Source organism: Gobius niger, assembly GCF_951799975.1.
Source record: "Gobius niger genome assembly, chromosome: 21".
NCBI classification, from domain to species: domain Eukaryota; kingdom Metazoa; phylum Chordata; class Actinopteri; order Gobiiformes; family Gobiidae; genus Gobius; species Gobius niger.
In genome coordinates this window covers 333,258-354,287 of record NC_136872.1, presented here as the reverse complement: position 1 = coordinate 354,287, position 21,030 = coordinate 333,258, and positions in this window count along the sequence as shown.

Genomic DNA, 21,030 nt, shown 5'->3' with positions numbered 1-21,030 from the left:
TTAACACTCAGCACTTGTAATGCGACACCGAGCAAGATTAATTTTTAGTGTCCAATAAACACTAATTCGGAGTAAATTTTAACACTTTGCAGTTTCAATGCAACACCGAACAAGATTACATTTTAGCTCTTTTCGGTGGCCAATAAACACTTTGTTGGAATATATTTGAACTCTTTAAAGTGGCCACATAACACTGGGTTATAGTCATTGAAGTGCCAATGAGGGTACATTTTTACTCTTCACAGTGTTTAAATCTCAGTGTTTAAAAAAAACTCTATGGACAGTGTTAAATGTATTTGGATCCAAATAAACCCCAAAATTGGTGTTAAATGTACTCCTATAGAGTTGAATATCCACTGTCATTTTTGCTGTGTATATTTAAAGAGGGGGTATAATGCTTTTTTCAGTTACATAGCACCAGTCTATATCACTCTACAATGATGACCAAACCTTCTGTTGGTCTGTAAATGCAGTAAATTAGAATAACTGCCTTGTATAAAATTGCTCTCTTAAAATGGCTGAATGTCTTGAAATAGGCCTCTGTCTCTTTAAGAACCTCTGAGCCTTTCCGACACGCCCCCTCCACACGCTGTCTGTGGCATCAGTGGGGAGGGGGTTCTGCTGAGGAGCAGTGGTTGGTTACTCGCCTGGTGACCAAAGCTCAGAGGTGTCTCCAGGAGGTGGGGGCGTTCCTAGGAGGACTCAGGCAAACCTATCCCTAAAATGGCCGCCATCAGAGTTTTTACAGAGTACTCGAAAATACGTGAATGTGCCAAGGCAACACTTCAGCCATGTTTTTAATGAGGGAATGACTTAATAACATGATGTAAAGCTTGAAAAGGTCGATTTTGCATAATACCCCCCCTTTAAAAGGGCTAGACGCAAGTTCGTAATTTTATACTCACTACTGCCACCTCAGGTCTTATGTGTAACTGCAGGTTCTATATTAAGCTCGTGCATGACGGCACTTCGGACCGAATGAACACCTTTTTAAGTGACAGTGCAGGATTCTAGAGGCAATTGTGGTGAACATGTCTGGGCTCATTCTACACATTAGGACATGGCTGGAACATGTAGGGGGAGGAAAATACTTAATTTTAACATTTTTAAACTCTGTGTAGTCCCTTTAATATTCGCACAGGATTAAGAATCATGAAACTCACCGACTGTCGATGTGTCTTTTATCATTCACTGCCGATTGGACATATCACCATAGATATATATAAAAGCTAGATGTCTTAAGGCAAAGTCACTTCCGGCATAACGGGCGGCCATCTTGCCACAGGGAAGCTTTCTGGCTCAAGTAAGTGAGTGATCAGCACAAACACAAATCCTCATGTCTCGCTGAAATCTTGGCAGATTTACAAATGGTTTGGTTTCTTCCTATAATTCTGAATGCTGGAACATGTTGAAATGAAGATTTTACTTTTTTATTCATATGTTTGCAGTGTCACACCTACATCTCTGAGGTTTATAACAAATCAAAACGGTAAGAAAATCGGTAGAAAATAGAGCACATTATGGTTATTTTAAAGTACATGCTCCATAAAACACAATGGGCCAGATCTTGTGGTTCATAGCGCAGGCTGTAGAGAAGACGAGGACGCAGACGGATGGCGCTCCTTGCAATCTTCAGTGTCATACCTGGCGCAAAAAGTGGGCAGGACAGGAGGGGGGGACAGACTCGCATTGCGATGTTGTGGTGCCGCCCCCTCCCCATGCTTTCCCCAGACCTGCAGAAGGCGGTGGTTTGCGAGGGGGGGGGTTCTCTTTTACACGCGTAATATGCATGATGCAGCGCGCAATGTTTAATAAAGATTGAAGAAATAAAAGTGTCCCTCCGCTGCTGCAGCCACTCGCTGCAGATCCAGGATGAGCGGGCGGGACAGAGAGGCAGCAGCCTCGCACTGGACACCGTTCGAATGCGCAAAGTTACGAAATGTACAGGATTTAATTGATCAGAAACTATCATATTGGCTGCGGAGGAGTTGCAGAGTTATGCAGTAATTGCAAGAAAACTGTAGCGTATTGGAACATTTGCGCTACAGCTGCAGGACTCTTGGAGCGGCTGAATTGGAAAAGAAAAAAAAAGTTGCTATGCGCCCCCCTGAGCTGTGGCTACACACGGAGCATCATCAGGAGGTAAACACTGACACACGATGGAAATGTCACCTTAAAACGCAGATTAGACGTGGTGTTGTGGCACTTGAAGGCGTGTGTGGTTTATTTATGGAAAACTGTTGTTTTGGTCTTAGGGGTGTGCATGTTGATCTACTGTATCAAAGTAAACCCGTGCGTATCCTTCGCTCGAACAGACTTTTCAAGGCAATTTCGCTTTTGTTTTCAATTTGACATTGATTCTTAGGTAGAAGACAAGTCAGCGCGATGTAAAGCGGAGCATAATGTGAAGGTTGCCATAGAAGAGTAGCGCGAGTGCTGCTTGTAATGAACCACGCCTCAGTCGGCCTCTTTTTCTTAAATAACCAGGCCAGCTCGGAGACATAGTCCCACCACCGTGTCCTGGGTCTTCCATGAGGCCTTGTCCCACTGGGACATGCCTGGAACACCTCCCGCGGGAGGCGACCAGGAGGCATCCGGAACAGATGCCCGAGCCACCTCAGCTGCTCCTTTCGACGTGAAGGAGCAGCGACTCTACTCCGAGCTCCTCCCGGGTAACTGAGCTCCTCACCCGATCTCGGAGGGTGCGCCCAGCCACCCTGCGAGGGAAACTCATTTCGGCCGCTTGTATTCGCGATCTTGTCCTTTCGGTCATTACCCAAATCTCATGACCATAGGTGAGGGTGGGAACGTAGATCGATCGGTAAATCGAGAGCTTTGCCCCGACTCAGCTCCCTCTTCCCCACGACAGACCGATACAGCGACCGCATCACTGCTGACGCCGCACCGATCCGTCTGTTCATCTCACGCTCCATCCGTCCCTCACTCGTGAACAAGACCCCGAGATACTTGAACTCCTCCACTTGAGGTAAGGACTCCCCACCGACCTGGAGAGGGGAAGCCACCTTTTTCCGGTGGAGAACCATGGCCTCAGATTTGGAGGTGCTGATCCTCATCCCGGCCGCTACACACTCGGCTGCAAACCGCCCCAGAGCAGCTGAAGGTCCTGGTTTGTTGAAGCCAACAGAACAACATCATCCGCAAACGCCAGAGATGAGATCCTGAGGCTCCCAAACCGGACACCCTCCGGCCCCTGGCTGCGCCTAGAAATTCTGTCCATAAAAGTAATGAACAGAAGCGGTGACAAAGGGCAGCCCTGGCGGAGACCAACACGCACCGGGAACAGGTCTGACTTACTGCCGGCAATGCGAACCAAGCTCCTTCTGCTCATACAGGGAACGGACAGCCTTTAGCAGAGGGCCCCGGACCCCATACTCCCGGAGCACCCCCCACAGGGCACCACGAGGGCCCCGGACCCCATACTCCCGGAGCACCCCCCACAGGGCACCACGAGGGACGCGGTCGAACGCTTTCTCCAGATCCACAAAACACATGTGGACTGGTTGGGCGAACTCCCACGAACCCTCAAGCACCCGACGGAGGGTATACACTGTGTTCCAAATTATTATGCAAATGACATTTTTCTAAGATTTTCTAATTTGTCAACTCAAATGAGATTCAGCATAATTTTCAAGTCTTTAACTGGTAGAGGATCATTTAAATGTGGTGGAAAAAATCTCCTAGTGATAACAGTATTTTTTTCAAAAATAAATATAGTAAAAACCTGAAAATCCACTGTTCCAAATTATTATGCAACTCATCGTTTCAGTAAGGATTAAACAACGAGGAGCCGTGCATTCGACGGTTATAATGCACGACGCGGAGTCAAGAACACCACGACGCGCAGCGGAGTGGTTACTCCGCGAAGTGCATTATAACGTCTAACGCGGCTCCTCGTTGTTTAATCCGCTTATACCATGGTCCCACAAACGTAACATTTATAATAAGTATTTGTTTCATTTACTAAACTCACTAAATATGCCAGACCACCGGGACTATTTTATGCGGATTATTAGCCGGTCACTGAAGGCTCGTCTCAGAGCGAGTCATTCTCCGCAGCTATTACGAGGATCTCAGTCAGGCTCAACGAAACAACATAAGCACACGCTGCATCGCCAGAATCACAACACAACAGGACTAACCCGGCACTTTTCCGTGGAAGTAAACACCGATATGCGGCACTCATGGGCAGGAGTTATTTCACTTTTACGCTGTTTAACCTGAAGCTAGCTAGCTAGCTCAACCAGCTCAACTGTTTATGGAAACAGCTGCGGTGGAGTCGCTCACACCTGGGCCCCACAAACTGAAACTTTTATGATTGACTTTACTAATCCAGACAAATATGTTTAAATGCAGGATCATTATATGTACGCCTGAAAATCATGAATAGTGCCTTAACCGTTTTCAATAGAAATGTAAAGCTCATATTTTATTAACAGTAGCTAACCAAGCTGCTTACTCTCCTCTACTTCCCATTTATCAAACATTTTGTTTTGGCCAAAAACGTTTAAATTAAACAAAATCCATCTCATACGTTCCTGTCAGTCACTAATTACGTGTTTATCTGATTCAGCTGTGTCATGCGTTGCTATGGCGATGCCCACAGAGGAGTGATATCCCAGTGATTTAACTACCGGACTACGTGTGCGGTTATACGAAAATAATGCACGCTTGTTAGCCCCCACCAGCCAATCAGAATCGAGTATTCACCCAGACCATGGTATAAATACATTTTAAAGCTTGTAGTTAACTGAAAATGGTCCTTTGTTGAATTTGTAGCACTATGAGGTCATACTTACTGAAATCAGAAGCTATTTCAATCAAAAAAATATTAACAGGTCAAGTTATATTTTACCATGTGAGCCCGTGTGTGAAGCAGCTTCAAAATTCTTAAATCCATTAAAATTGTGAGTTTTTGTAGAGTTTCTGCTTGGATTTCTTTGCAGGATGTTAGAATAGCCTCCCAGAGCTGCCGTTTGGATGAAAACTGCCTCCCACCCTCATAGAAGTTTTTTTTTGTTGAGGCTCCAAATGTTCTCAACAGGGTTGAGGTCAGGGGAGGAGGGGGTCCACATCATGAGTTTCTCTCCTTTTATGCCCATAGCAGCCAGTGATGCAGAGGTATTCTTTACAGTATGACATGGTGCGTTGTCATGCATGAAGAGGATTTTGTTCGGGAAAGCACGGCTCTTCTTTATGTAGCATAGAAGACAGTGGTCAGTCAGAAACTCCACATATTTTTCAAAGGTCATTTTCACATCTTCAGGGAGCCTATAAGGGCCTAATGGGGCCGACCTGCTCTCTCACTATGATTCTGGCCCAAAACATGACTCCGCCCCCTCCTTACTGACGTCACAGCCTTGTTGGGACATTGTGGCCATTCACCAACCATCCACTACTCCATTGATTTGACCATCCAGGGTTACACGGCGCTCATCAGTGAACAAGACTGTTTGAAAATGAGTCCTCATGTATTTCTGAGCCCGTTGCAGCCGTTTATGTTCTTCAACATTCAATTAACAGTTTAGGGGAGGCCCGGATAGAAGGTTTATGCACAACTGCAGCCTCTGGAGGGTCCTACACCTTGATGTTCGGGAGACTCCAGAGGCACCAGCAGCTTCAAATACCTGAATGCTGCTTTGTAGCATCTGTTCTCTTAATCTGATGTGTTTGTCTGGCAGCAACCGTCCATATTGTGCCTTTATCTGCACAAACCGGAGTGTGCTCTGAATCATCCACAAATCTCTTTTCTGTATGATGATTACGCCTAATATTTCATGAAATATCGAAGGTTTTCATACCTAGACCAAGGCATTCAACTATTTCACGTTTTTCATCAGCAGAGAGATCCTTTTTCTTTACCATATTGCTTGAAAATGATGATCTGCTTAATAAAGTGGAACACCCTTTTTCAGTAGTTTTTCCCTTAACTGGGCTTAACCTGACAACTAATCATCCCAGGTCTCTGAGATTAATGTCAGTGATTCATAGAGCCCCGAGACACGACACCATCCATGAGTTTCATTATTATTATTTTTTTTTTTACCTTTTTGACACAAAAGTACAATTTGCATAATAATTTGGAACGCAGTTTAGAGCTGGTCCAGTGTGCCACGACCAGGACGAAAACCGCATTGTTTCTCCTGGATCCAAGGTTCGACTATCGGCCGGATCCTCCTCTCCAGCACCCTGGAGTAGACCTTACCGGGGAGGCTGAGGAGTGTGATCCCTCTGTAATTGGAACACACTCTCCGATCCCCCTTCTTAAAGAGAGGGACCACCACCCGGGTCTGCCAACCCAGGGGCACTGTCCCCGACCGCCACGCGATGTTGCAGAGACATGTCAGCCAAGACAGTCCTACAACATCCAGAGACTTAAGGCGAATCTCATCCACCCCCGGAGCCCTGCCACCGAGGAGCTTTCTCACCACCTCGGTGACTTCAGCTTGGGTGATGGACGAGCCCACCTCCGAGTCCCCAGCCTCTGCTTCCTCATTGGAAGACGTGACGACGGGATTGAGGAGGTCCTCGAAGTACTCCTTCCACCGTCCGACAACATCCCCAGTCGAGGTCAGCAGCCCCCCACCCGCACTGTTAACAGTGTTGGTGAAGCACTGCTTCCCCCTCCTGAGGCGCCGGACGGTTTGCCAGAATCTCTTCGAGGCCGACCGATAGTCTTCCTCCATGGCCTCCCCGAACTCCTCCCAGACACGAATTTTTGCCTCTGCGACTGCACGAGCTGCAGCACGCTTAGCCTGCCCTACTCTCAGCTGCCTCCGGAGTCCCACAAGGCCAGGTAGGACTCCTTCTTCAGCTTGACGGCATCCCTTACTTCCGGGCGCCACCACCGGGTTCGGGGATTGCCGCCGCGACAGGCACCAGAGACCTTACGGCCACAACTACGAGCAGCCGCATCGACAATGGAGGAAGAGAACATGGTCCACTCGGACTCCATGTCCCCCGCCTCCCCCGGAATCTGGGTGAAGCTCTTCCGGAGGTGGGAGTTGAAGACCCCACTGACAGAGGGATCCGCCAGACGTTCCCAGCAGACCCTCACAACACGCTTGGGTCTGCCAGGTCTGACCGGCTTCCTCCCCTGCCAGCGGATCCAGATCACCACCAGGTGGTGATCGGTCGACAGCTCAGCCCCTCTCTTCACCCGAGTGTCCGAGACACTACTATAAAGTCGATCATCGACCTCCTGCCTAGGGTGTCCTGGTGCCACGTGCACTTATGGACACCCTTGTGCTCGAACATGGTGTTCGTTATGGACAAACCGTGGCTAGCACAGAAGTCCAATAACAGAACACCACTCGGGTTCAGATCGGGAGGCCGTTCCTCCCAATCACTCTCGTTACCCACGTGGGCGTTGAAGTCCCCCAGTAGAACAATGGAGTCCCCAGTCGGACCACCATCAAGCACCCCTCCCAGGGACTCCAACAAGGCCGGGTACTCTGCACCGATGTTGGGCCCGTAGGCCGAGACAACGGTGAGAGACCTGTCCCCAACCCGAAGGCGTAGGGACGCGACCCTCTCGTCCACCGGGGTGAACTCCAACACGTGACGGCTGAGCTGGGGGGATATGAGCAAACCCACCCCAGCCCGCCGCCTCTCCCCGCGGGCAACTCCAGAAAAATGGAGAGTCCAGCCTCTCTCCAGGAGTTGGGATCCGGAAACCAAGCTGTGCGTGGAGGTGAGCCCGACTATATCTAGCCGGTATCTCTCAACCTCCCGCACAAGCTCAGGCTCCTTCTCCCCCAGCGAAGTGACGTTCCAAGTCCCGAACGCCAGAAGCTGCGCATGTGGACCAGGTCGTCGAGGCACCCGGCCTCGACTGCCACCCAGTCCTCTCTGCACCCGACCCCTACGGATCCCTCTGCGGGTAGTGAGTCCACAGGAGTAATTTCCAAAAACATCCAAATGTTTTCCCTGATCATTATTTGATACCAACTGGATTCACAAACCTGCCACATTAATTTTATGGCTGAAAGTCCACCACCACTTTTGGACGCCGAGGACGATGAGGAATAATTAGAGTATAGTTCATATGTGCTGGAACAGATGACTTTGAACTTTGTGACAGTTTTTGTTTTGTGTGAATTTGCCCATGATTTACAGAGAAATTAGCCATAAACTAAGACGAGAAATCTACATTTTACTGCAGTTACCGCAATGGAATTCTCAGCTGCTCCATCTCAATTTTAAACTATAGATACAGACGGCATCTCGTCATAGAAGGGGGCGTGGCTTCATCGAGGGGAAAACAGAATCTTTTGGGAAACACAATTTTCCACTCTTTTTAGCCATTTTCTGGTGGAATATGAACATATTTCGGGTCCATATGGATATTTTCTCACAGCAGATTGTTCAGTAGCTAGCGCTAGCTAGCCGTTAGCAGTTAGCATTCTCCGTGATTTATGTATTTATGGGCTGTTGAACCACTTTGCTCCTCTCCATGTCTTTGTATCTTTATTTAGTAGAAAACTATATTCATAATTCAGCATTTGTTAAAGTAGTTTTTGAATAATTGGAGAAAGTTTAGATTTTTCTCCAAATTGTTTTCCCCCTTAACTGTTTTCAAACATGACCATATATGGGCGATTCCAGAAATGTCGTCTCTATAGTTTCATAGAATGTTACAATGTCACATGATCCCAAGCTTCCATCTGTTTTCATAGTTCCAATGCATTGCCATGGCAACAGTTAATGTTCACTTTCCGACACAGCCTGCAGCCCAGATGCAAACACGTTGTAAGCTTGACAGGCTGTGTTAAAACAGAGCCCACATGCAAGTATTCAATGGACATATTGCATTTCACAAGTGAATCCACTTACTTTCTTGACACCCTGCTAAGAATGAGTTAGTTATACATAATAGGATTCAGATTAACCAGCACACACACATACAGAGACAGAGGCATTAACGTAACAAGCAAACATGAGTTCTGCAAATTCCAGTTCAGACTGGGATTCAGGGCAGACATCTCATACTGAACGAAGTCCCCTGGATGAAGAGGACGAGGCCATGATGGAGGAGATAGGGGAACGGACAGAGGAGTCATCTCTCAACAATCTCATCCCAAACATTCCCACAGACACAATCCAGCCGGTTGTAGAGTCATTTTGGGAAAGACTGACCACAGTGGACATATCAGACGCTGAGTCCCGACGGCACCTGGGACAAACCTTTCTGCAAATCATTGCTACAATCTCTAAGTCAATGCTGACGGCCTTCAGCAATGCGGTGTTAGCAGGCAGAGAAGAAGAGAGTAATCTAACAGTGTCAGAAGAAGGTGTAAGTAGAGCAGTGCTTCACGGCCTTCTTGAGAGCTTTGAGACGACTTCAGGGGCCTCACACCTGGCCGTGAATGACTTGTTCAAACAGGTGATCCATGAAGTGACAGACAGAACAAACTCTGTCCTCAGTCGCAGCTCCGTGCAGGGAGACTGCCTTGTGGTTGCTAAGGATGTCAGATACACGCTATCAAAGGACAAAATGAAGGCCATGTTTCGTCATGCAAAAGCCTTGATGAAATCTATTCAAGCCAAGCTGAGCCAGAGCTGTGGGGGGGGTGTCCAGACCGAGGTGTCCCCTTCACACACAGAGACCCCTGAAGAGACTGAACCAGCACTGCGAGTTCAGTGTGTCAATAAACAAGAGTGGAAGATCTACTGCCCCAGTTCGGCACCTGCACCGTCTAAGGGGAAACCGGTGGTCACTGCACCTTTAAAAACTGTGGACTCAACCCCTCAGATTTCAAGCGAGGCTTCTGAAGAGGCCATGATGGAGGAGATAGGGGAACGGACAGAGGAGTCATCTCTGAACAGTCTCATCCCAAACATTCCCACAGACACAATCCAGCCGGTTGTAGATTCATTTTGGGAAAGACTGACCACAGTGGACATATCAGACGCTGAGTCCCGACGGCACCTGGGACAAACCTTTCTGCAAATCATTGCTACAATCTCTAAGTCAATGCTGACGGCCTTCAGCAATGCGGTGTTAGCAGGCAGAGAAGAAGAGAGTAATCTAACAGTGTCAGAAGAAGGTGTAAGTAGAGCAGTGCTTCACGGCCTTCTTGAGAGCTTTGAGACGACTTCAGGGGCCTCACACCTGGCCGTGAATGACTTGTTCAAACAGGTGATCCATGAAGTGACAGACAGAACAAACTCTGTCCTCAGTCGCAGCTCCGTGCAGGGAGACTGCCTTGTGGTTGCTAAGGATGTCAGATACACGCTATCAAAGGACAAAATGAAGGCCATGTTTCATCATGCAAAAGCCTTGATGAAATCTATTCAAGCCAAGCTGAGCCAGAGCTGTGGGGGGGGTGTCCAGACCGAGGTGTCCCCTTCACACACAGAGACCCCTGAAGAGACTGAACCAGCACTGCGAGTTCAGTGTGTCAATAAACAAGAGTGGAAGATCTACTGCCCCAGTTCGGCACCTGCACCGTCTAAGGGGAAACCGGTGGTCACTGCACCTTTAAAAACTGTGGACTCAACCCCTCAGATTTCAAGCGAGGCTTCTGAAGAGGCCATGATGGAGGAGATAGGGGAACGGACAGAGGAGTCATCTCTGAACAGTCTCATCCCAAACATTCCCACAGACACAATCCAGCCGGTTGTAGATTCATTTTGGGAAAGACTGACCACAGTGGACATATCAGACGCTGAGTCCCGACGGCACCTGGGACAAACCTTTCTGCAAATCATTGCTACAATCTCTAAGTCAATGCTGACGGCCTTCAGCAATGCGGTGTTAGCAGGCAGAGAAGAAGAGAGTAATCTAACAGTGTCAGAAGAAGGTGTAAGTAGAGCAGTGCTTCACGGCCTTCTTGAGAGCTTTGAGACGACTTCAGGGGCCTCACACCTGGCCGTGAATGACTTGTTCAAACAGGTGATCCATGAAGTGACAGACAGAACAAACTCTGTCCTCAGTCGCAGCTCCGTGCAGGGAGACTGCCTTGTGGTTGCTAAGGATGTCAGATACACGCTATCAAAGGACAAAATGAAGGCCATGTTTCGTCATGCAAAAGCCTTGATGAAATGTATTCAAGCCAAGCTGAGCCAGAGCTGTGGGGGGGGTGTCCAGACCGAGGTGTCCCCTTCACACACAGAGACCCCTGAAGAGACTGAACCAGCACTGCGAGTTCAGTGTGTCAATAAACCAAACGGGAAGATTACCCCTCAGAAACACCCACTTAGCAGACCCTCTCTGGGCAAACAAACTCCATCTGATCTAGTCCCCAATGGGAACTCCAGCAGCGTGACCAGCTCCATCACAGAGAGGAGAAACGCCCTTCAGAAAGTGAGGGAGATCCTGGAGCAGGAGGCTCTGGACCTGAGTGGCAGAGACAACAGTCACTGGAGCACTGTGAGCCGCGACAGTGACAGAGCAGCAACATTCATCATCGATGCCATCCAAAATGATTCTCTTACTGAAGGAGAGAGCCACATCTCTCTGCCCTGGATGGAAAGAGTGACACAGATGATTAAGCACTTTTGTTTGAAGATCTACGCCAGAGAGACACTTGGGAAATCTCTGAAAAAACTGTGCTGTAGGTGCGGCCACACTGAGGATGTTGATGAGGAGTTGTTAGAGGATACAACCTCTTACGTGGAGCAACTTATTCATGAACGCGCTGAAGAAGTAGATGTTTATCAGGAAATGATTTTGAGGATGAGTGATGGAGAAAACAGAGATCTGTGTAATAATCTTTCCGAATTCCTCTCCGTCAGACTAGAATCTCCACAACATCCTGGAAGTTTTCAACAAAAGACACAAAACATCAAGGCTGAGTGCAGCAGGGTCATGGGAGAAATCTGCAGTTGGATTCAAACCCAGGTCCAGTTGCCAGTCCAGAGAGCTATGGGCAGAATTTGTAGTATAGTTTTCAGATCACGCTTCAGAGCAGATCAGGCCACATCCACAGACAGCATCACCACGGGATACGACGCATCATCAACTTCTCAATCTACCACTGAAGAGTCCCGTGGAGCGGGAAGATGTTGCACAAATCTTCAGGGAGCATTTCAGATAATGAAAAAGATCCTGAAGCAAGAAGCTGTAGAGCTGAGCTCCAGCGACGAGAGCAGCCTAAACCACGACAGTCATACAACTGCATCGTCAATCATTGAGACCATCCAGAACCAGTCGGTTTCTTTTGAAGAGAAGAAGAAAAGCATAGTGCAAAATATTCAATCCTTTTTTGTGACATGCTACAGCAAAGGCATGTTTCGCATTTGTCTTAGGAGACTGTCCGGCGACTCCAGAATGTCAGATGTTACTGAGGGCTCCGCGTTGTTGTCGCATTCTCTGTCTGAATCCATAGCCCAGTATTCCAACCAGGACGAGGACGAAGAGGAAGAATACTATAATTGGGCGCTCTTGGGCATGGGCGATGCATATTTCTTAGTGGAAATTGACGAGTGGTTAGGGGACGTCAGCGTCATCTTAGACCCTCAACAAGAAAGAGTGCATTTCCATGAGGGCTCCGCGTTGTTGTCGCGTTCTCTGTCTGAATCTATAGCCCAGTATTCCAACCAGGACGAGGACGAAGATGACGACTACTATTTTTGGGCGCGCTTGGGCATGGGCGATGCATATTTCTTAGTGGAAATTGACGAGTGGTCAGCGGACGTCAGCGTCATCTTAGACCCTCAACAAGAAAGAGAGCATTTCCAAGACAGCTTTGGAAACACAGTCCTAGTGGAAGCTGGCACATCCACTCCTGCAGAGGTTAAGGCTCCCTCTGTGCAACAGGATGTCCAGGAGCACAGCAAAGAGATGCCAAAGTGCAATCCGTCTGTCTACTTTGTCCTTGCCTACGAGGTGGCAAAAAGGATCTTCAAAAGGGAGAAAGGTCCGGAATGGCAAGCGCTAGCAGAGAATCTGTACCAAGAACTGAAGTCTCAGGTTCCCCAATGGGATGTTCCAGTGAATCTGAACCTAAGACACATCGACAAAGTGGCAGAGAAGGTTTACAAGGACTTGAAGAAAGGAACACATGGGAACTATTTCAAAGCAGGCTTGGATCCTAGTTTCACTTCTGTGGTCATAGACAGCATACATCAACACCTGATTATGCCTCCAAGAGAAAAATGCACACTGTGGTCATACCTACAGTCAAAGTGGCGCTATATTTGCTGTTGCTAAACCACCTGCACAGCATGGACCGCCTGTCCCCTTTAATCTCTTCCCCCCATTTATCGTTGCCAATTTAATTCCACTTCAATATGTTGAGGCTGTCAATCATCTACGAGTCATCCATCTTAAATGACAGTTCTTAAGTCATCTGTACTCTGCAGAGAAAGTGTGGAGTGTTTCGCCTCTCATCCTTCGAAGGCTTCGGAGAACTTATGTTTCAGCTCAGCCAACAGAGCTGACCTCCTTCAAATGGTCTACATAGAGACCACTTAAAAGAACCAAGCTTAACTCCTTCAAGTGGTCTACATAGAGACCACTTAAAAGAACCAAGCTTAACTCCTTCAAGTGGTCTACATAGAGACCACTTGAAGGAGCTAAGCTTAGCTCAGGCCCTCCCTTCTATTAACAGCTACTCTCACCTGTAGGTAAATGTCTTTGGAGTTAAGAGTGTTTGTAGTTCTAAGTCCTAACAACCTAACTCACACCTGAGTTTCAGACTGAAACTCAGGTGTGAGTTTCAGTCTGATAAACCCAGTCCTGAGTTTCAGGTGTGAGATTTTCACACCTGCAACTCAGATGAAACTCAAATGTGATTTTCAGACTGAAACTCACATAGAACTAGAACTACAAAGACTCTTAATTCCAAAGATGTTTACCTACAGGTGAGAGGAGCTGTTAATAGAGGGAAGGGACTGAGCCAAGCTTAACTCCTTCAAGTGGTCTCTATTAGTCTGTGGGCTGAGCTGAAACATAAGCTGACAAAGCCTTTTGGATAGGTGGTGAAACATTCAACACTTAAACTACAGCGTACAGAAGATGACTCAAGAGCCTTAATTGAAGATCAACTTGTATATGTGTCGTTGGCTATTTGACACACTTTTACATGGATGGAGTCCACATCGAGCATCGAGCATTCAAACTCCTTGGCATTAGAGGGAGAGAGGGGGAGAAGAGCAGACCAGAAACATCAGTTGAGGCCGCTGAAAAAGCTTCAAGGTGGTAATTTTAAATTATGAAGGGTCAAACATAAAGCAGGGGTGTCCAAACTTTTTTCACAGAGGGCCACATACAGAAACATGCTTTTTAATTAGGGATGCACCGATACCGATAACAGTATCGGGCCGATACCACATGCACACTGTACTCGTATTCATGAGGTCCCGATACCAGAAACTGACACCACCTGCCGTGTGTCCGGAGCAGCTCCACTGAGGAGAGAAAAGAACAACTGGAGAATTCTTTAGTGTCAACACAATATTCACATAGAGCTGATTTTAGTACAGACTCCCTTACAGACACGTTAAGTTAAGTTATACTTGATTAATCCCCGTAGGGAAATTCATTCTCTGCATTTGACCCATCCTCAATGCCGCTGGGGCAACCTGTAGGGGCAGTGAGCTGCCAGCTCGGGGACCCATCTCCATGATGTGCAACCAGGCTGGTGGTCAGAAACACCTGGCTGGAGGACTCACCTATTGTACATGTTTTTAGTGGTAGGGGAAACCGGAGTACCCGGAGGAAACCTTTTTTTTTTTTTTTTTGATCAACTTTTTATTGGTGCGATGCCATTGTTGCAATTTACAATTTTTCCAGTATAGTACACAGGCATAGCACATTTTTTCCCCATTTCTATTCCCCAGTCCCTCTTAAGATGGGCCTCATATCTGTTGAATCATCAAATGATACCCAAAAACAGATACACTGATGGCAGTTCCTTAAGGAAAGATCAACACAGAACAAATGGAAATGAGAGCAAAAGAGAAAGAAAAAAGAAAAAAAAAAAGAAAAAGAAAAGAAAAGACAAAAAGACAGAAGACAAAAACAATATAATAATAATAAAATAAAATAAAATAAAATATAATATGACCCTGTCCAGGATATACAATCACAAGTGCATTGGTATGTTATTTGAAATTACAAAATACAAAGTGCTAATTTCCTCCGTCAAAAGACATCTGCGGAAATAGCAAAATATACATAAAGAATATGTACAATATGTAGAGACTATTCACAACAGGATACATGCAATTATGTACAATGTACAATAGTATACAGGCAGAAAAAGGAACAAAAAAAAAATCGAATGCAGTTTCTATTCCACAACCAGTGTAGACAGTAGATTGGACCAACAAGTGATATTTTCAGTTTTTGCTCCGTGGATTCGAGCGGCAGAAAGCTCCAACTGAATTATATCTCTATAGGAGACGAGCCATTCCCTCACAGTCAGAGGTTGCACTTTCTTCCATCTACAAACTACCATCTTTTTGGCAGCTGTTAAACCAGCTAATATTATTCGACGTTTTTTAATTGTCAGATTTAATTTTGATGTATCATCTAGCAGAATAACCCTTGGAGTGCAGGGAATGGCTATTCCAGTAATATTAGAGAGTATCTTCGAGACATTCTCCCAAAACTGGAGAACCTCCGGGCATTGCCACACCATATGGAGAAAAGTACCAACAGTATTATCTGGACAAAAATCACAATATTGATTGTCTTTTATTTTCATTAAATGTAGTCTCCTAGGATACAAGTACGCTCGATGGATAATTTTATAGTGGATCATTAAGTGATTAGGGTTCCTAGATGAGAGGGAAACATTTGCCCAAATAAGATTCCAGTCCCACTCTGAGAAGTCTTTCAGTTCATTTTTCCAAAGCTGCTCAATAGGCAGAATTTTGTGTGAAGAACTAACAGATAATTTATAAAGATCAGAGACAATACCAGTTGTTTTTGCTTTACTCAAGGTGGTGTGGAGAGGATGATTTTTTAACATACATCCCCAAGGAACTCCGTGGGAACGCAAAGCGGTGCGTAACTGCAGGTAGAAGTAAAAAGATGAACCAGGCAAATTATAGCGTTTTTGTAAATCTTGAAAGTCTCTTAGACCATTCTGTCCTATAATGTCGTTAAAAGTAGTAACCCCATTGCGTTCCCATGGAGGAAAATGGATTGGCTTCTTATCAATTAAGAGAGAGAAATTATGAAAAATCGGTGTTTGAAGGAAATAATCTTTGTCCTTGCCCAAGTGTTTGTTAGCTTGGTTCCAAACAAATACAAGATGCGCCATAATGGGCCCAAAGCAACTCTTGACAATTTTTATAGGCATTTTGGAAAACAAGAGAGCAGGCATGGAATAGGGCTTTATCAGTTCTGCTTCGATAGGCATCCATGCTGCTGGTCTGTCAGTGTAAAACCACGAGTTGAGTGATCTTAAAGTGAAGCACCACGAGTACCACTCAAAATTGGGAAGGCCTACACCCCCTGATGATTGGAGTCTATACATGGTTGAAGCCTTAAGTCTTGGTTTTTTCTCTTTCCACAAGTATTTGTTTACACATGAATGAAGTTTCTTATAATAACCTTGCGGTGGTGCTAATGGGAGCATAGAACTGATAAAGTTTACACGGGGTAATACATTCATTTTAATGACTGATAAACGGGCCTGGAACGATGTTGGAAGAGCACCCCACCTTTTAAGATCACCATCTATGGCAAGCAGCATGTTTTTGTAATTGTTTCCAACCAGCGTGTCGAGAGAAGGGGTAATAAGAAGCCCCAAGTATTTTAAACTAGAGACAGTTGGAATGTTACAAAGGGGTACAGCCAAACTAGTTTGACTCAGAGGCATTATGGCTGATTTACCCCAATTCACTCTGTACCCCGAGATATTCCCAAATGATTCAAAAGTTTTAAGAAGATAAGGAATTGATTCTGTTGGATTACTTGTGTAGATTAAAATATCATCAGCATACAGAGAGATGTGATGGGATGTATCCTGTACCTTAATTGGAGCAATTTTCCCTGACTGCCTAACTAACTGTGCAATTGGTTCCAGAGATATACAGAATAAGAGTGGAGATAAGGAGCAGCTCTGTCGTGAAGAACGGGATATAGAGAATCTGGATGAACACACGCTGCCCGTTAACACAACTGCAGAAGGATTGGCATATAACGTTTTAATCATATTTATAAACTCTACCGGAAAGCCCATATGATGGAGTACAGCCCACAGATAACTCCATTCCAGCCGGTCGAACGCCTTTTCAGCGTCTAAAGAAAGAATAGTATTTTGGTTGACAGTTTTAGATGAAGCATTTATGATATGAAGTAAGCGCCGGATGTTATCAGACGCCAGCCTGGATTTAATGAAACCTGTTTGGTCATTATGAATCAGTTGAGTCATATATTGTTCCAGTCTAGAAGCTAAAAGTTTGGCATAGACTTTGAGGTCTGTGTTAAGGAGGCTGAGTGGCCGATAGGAGGAGCAGTCTGTAGGCTGTTTATCTTTTTTAAGTAATAGTGAAATGATAGCCACATTGCAACTATCGGTGAAAGACCCTTGAATGATTGAGTAGTTAATCATTTCTAGGAGTAAAGGGCCAAGTTGTGACCAAAAAGCAATATACAGCTCAGGTGGAATTCCGTCTAACCCTGGTGCTTTGCCTTGGTTCATAGCGTTAATGACTTCACTTAATTCATCCAGTGTTATTGGTTTTATTAAAGAACTAGCAGCATCTGGAGTTAATTTTGAAAGATTTAGAGAATTTAAAAAGCCATTACATGCTTTTTCATTGTAAGCTACTTCAGAAGTGTATAACTTGCTGTAAAAACGCTTTAATACGTTATTAATTTCTGCAGGGTCTGAGGTCACAGAACCCCCTTCCGTTGTGAGAGCAGAGATATTAGCCAATTGTTCATTACTCCTAATTTTAAGCGCCAAAAGCCGGCTTGGTCTTGCACTATTTAAATAGTATTTCTGCCTCACACGCTGTATTTGAAATTCAGCTTTTTGTCGTAACAGATCCCTTAATTGTTCACATTTTTCCTGACGGTTTTTAGTGTTTTCTGGTGTTATTTTGTTGGTCATTTCTTCTTCTAAAGCAGATATGTCTCTTTCTAGCTCTTCAACTTTCAGTCTCTTTGTTTTGTTCAATTGGGAGGCAAAGCTTACAGCAGTGTTGCGGATGCAGCCTTTAACTGCTTCCCAAAGTATTCTGGGGTCATTCACCGATTTTTGGTTGACACAAATAAAAAACTCCAATTCATCAAATAAAGTTTTCATGAAATTGTCATTTTTCAACAGTGAGCAGTTGAAACGCCATCGGGGGGCCCTGCGTTTGCTTGATTTTATTAAAAAAGAGCTCAGCACTGCCCTGTGATCGGTTAATGCACATGGAATCATTTCACTACTACATACAGTTTGAAATAAGGATTTTGAAAGGAAAATGTAATCAATTCTAGAGAAACTCTTGTGGCGTGCGGAGTAAAATGAAAACTCTCTGGTTTGCGGGTTCATAATACGCCACGTGTCGCACAAGCCATATTCATCTACTAGTTTATGCAGTTCGCAAGAAGCAATTTTTTGATCCCTACTTTCATTTTGCCCTGTTCTATCAATGGAATGAAGCCATGTGGCATTGAAGTCTCCCCCAATCAGAAGCTGATAATCTGGAAGCTCCATCAGTGTAGAATTTAACATGTTATAGAACTGCTTGTCAAATGAGTTTGGAGCGTATACACCCACTAAAGCTATTTTGATTCCGTTATACAAGATTTTGCAATATGTGATGCGACCATCTTTAATGCCTCCAGTGCCTAGATTTGTATAAAATAAGTTCCTTTTAATTGCTATCAAAACACCTCTCTTCTTTTTAGAGTGAGAGGAGGCAGCTACAACATTATAGTATTTACTTTGAAATCTAAATACATCAGAATCTAAGAGGTGGGTCTCTTGTATAAATGCAAAATGAATGTTTTTCCTATGCAATAAATCTAATATGCTCACCCGTTTTGGGGGGGAGTTCAAGCCGCGGGCATTCAGGGAGAGTACATTAATTCTATCCATTGGATAAATATAAGGCTATATGCCATATCCTTTTGCACCAAATAACCAACATTTGCGCAGAGTAACAGACCTGGACAGGGCCAAAAAAACAAAAACAAGAAAGATGATATAATGTAATTGAAATATATGTTGTGCCAGCTGTCATAGGGCAAGCCTAGTACCCGGAGGAAACCTACGCAGACACAGGGGAGAACATGCAAGTTCATTTTAAAGTTTTGAATGTGATATATCCTTCACGTCGAAAGGAGCCAGCTGAGGTGGCTAGGGCATCTGTTTCGGATACCTCCTGGTCGCCTCCCGCGGGAGGTATTCCAGGCATGTCCTAGTGGGACAAGGCCTCGTGGAAGACCCAGGACACGGTGGTGGGACTATGTCTCCGAGCTGGCCTGGTGTAGCCTCGGGGTCCCCCCAGAACAGCTGGAGGAGGTGTGTGTGGATCGGGAAGTCTGGGCATCTCTGCTGAGACTGCTGCCCCCGCGACCCGGCCCCGGATAAGGCGGAAGAAAATGGATGGATGGATGGATGGATATCCATGCAGTGAGCTGCTTAGAGTGAGGTTTGGTATAGATTATAACAACTGTACTTTCTGTGACTCAGACACTGAAACCACTGAACATCTGTTTTATCAGTGTATGCACACAAATGCATTCTGGGAGGACTTTAAGGACTGGATCTTCGAAAATCCAACTACAACAGGACTCTCTTACTTTGGACAATATAATTTTTGGGATAAACTTGAAGGATTCACAGACGGACTATGCTTTGAACAGTTTATTAAGCCTTTCAAAATAGTTTATTCATTTTTTACAGTGTTTAAGAGACAACTTTAAGGAAATTATCTGATATCTTTAAAATGTATGAAATGTAAATCTGCTCCATCTCTTCTTAAACAATTCTTTTTGCCCGTGCATATGACTGAATGTATTTTATCTACACTCTTGCCTTTTACTGTAATTGATTAATTTTATGTTGATGTCCAGAGAAGGAGCGACAAAACAGAGGTTAGGTAACTTTGTGTGAACAAGCAAGAAAAAATAGTTCTCAAGACAGAGCGAGTCAAAACTAGACTTAAAAATGCGTAGAACTGAAAGCATTTTATCTACACTCTTGCTTCTTAATTGATTAACTTTATGTTGATGTTTTTATTGATTGTATTTGTTTTCTTATATTCATGCAACTGTTAAGCACTTTGAATTGTCTTGTGTATGAATTGTGCTCTACAAATAAACTTGCCTTGCCTTAATGTACTTGATAATCTGGATGTTTTTGAAGAAAACCTCTAGTGTGTGTGAATATGTTTCATTTATTTTGTTTTATGTTATATTGCTTTAGTGTCTTGTGCCTTGAATTGTTACTGTCATTTTAATTAGTTCGTAAATTGTTGTTAAATAATAAAAAATAAAAAAGAGCGTTAAATATTTTTGAACAAAGACGAGACGAGTCGGTGCCATGTGCGGTTTATTGAGATGTTCACCCTGAGTCAGACGAAGCTAAGCCTGGAGCAGCGACAGTGTGGACAGACGGGACGGGGGTCAGTGGGGTGAGACGGAGAGGTCAGAGGTGAGGGTTCACGACCCCCGAGCCCTCGCACTCGATCAGGTACGAGACGTTACTGCTGCGCTCGTCACCGCACTTTGAAATGCTGAACTTGGCCTGGAAGAGGAGAATACGGGACAGGAAGTTAGAAAGGTATTTAACCCCTTAACCCCCACCTGAAGCGAGCACCGAGACGAAAACAATGATGGAAATGGGACAAAAAAGTGAGAAAACATTGACAAAAAAGAGACGAAAAATTGATGAAAAAGTGGCAAAAATGTCACAAGAAATTGCCAAAAAAATGACCAAAATGTGACAAAAAAGACAAATACGACAAAAAATGACAAAAATGTGACAAAATGTGACAAAAAAAATAACAAAAATGTGATTTAAAAATGACAAAAATACAACAAAAAATGACAAAAATGTGACAAAATGTGACAAGAAAATGACAATAATGTGACAAAAATGTGCGAAGAAA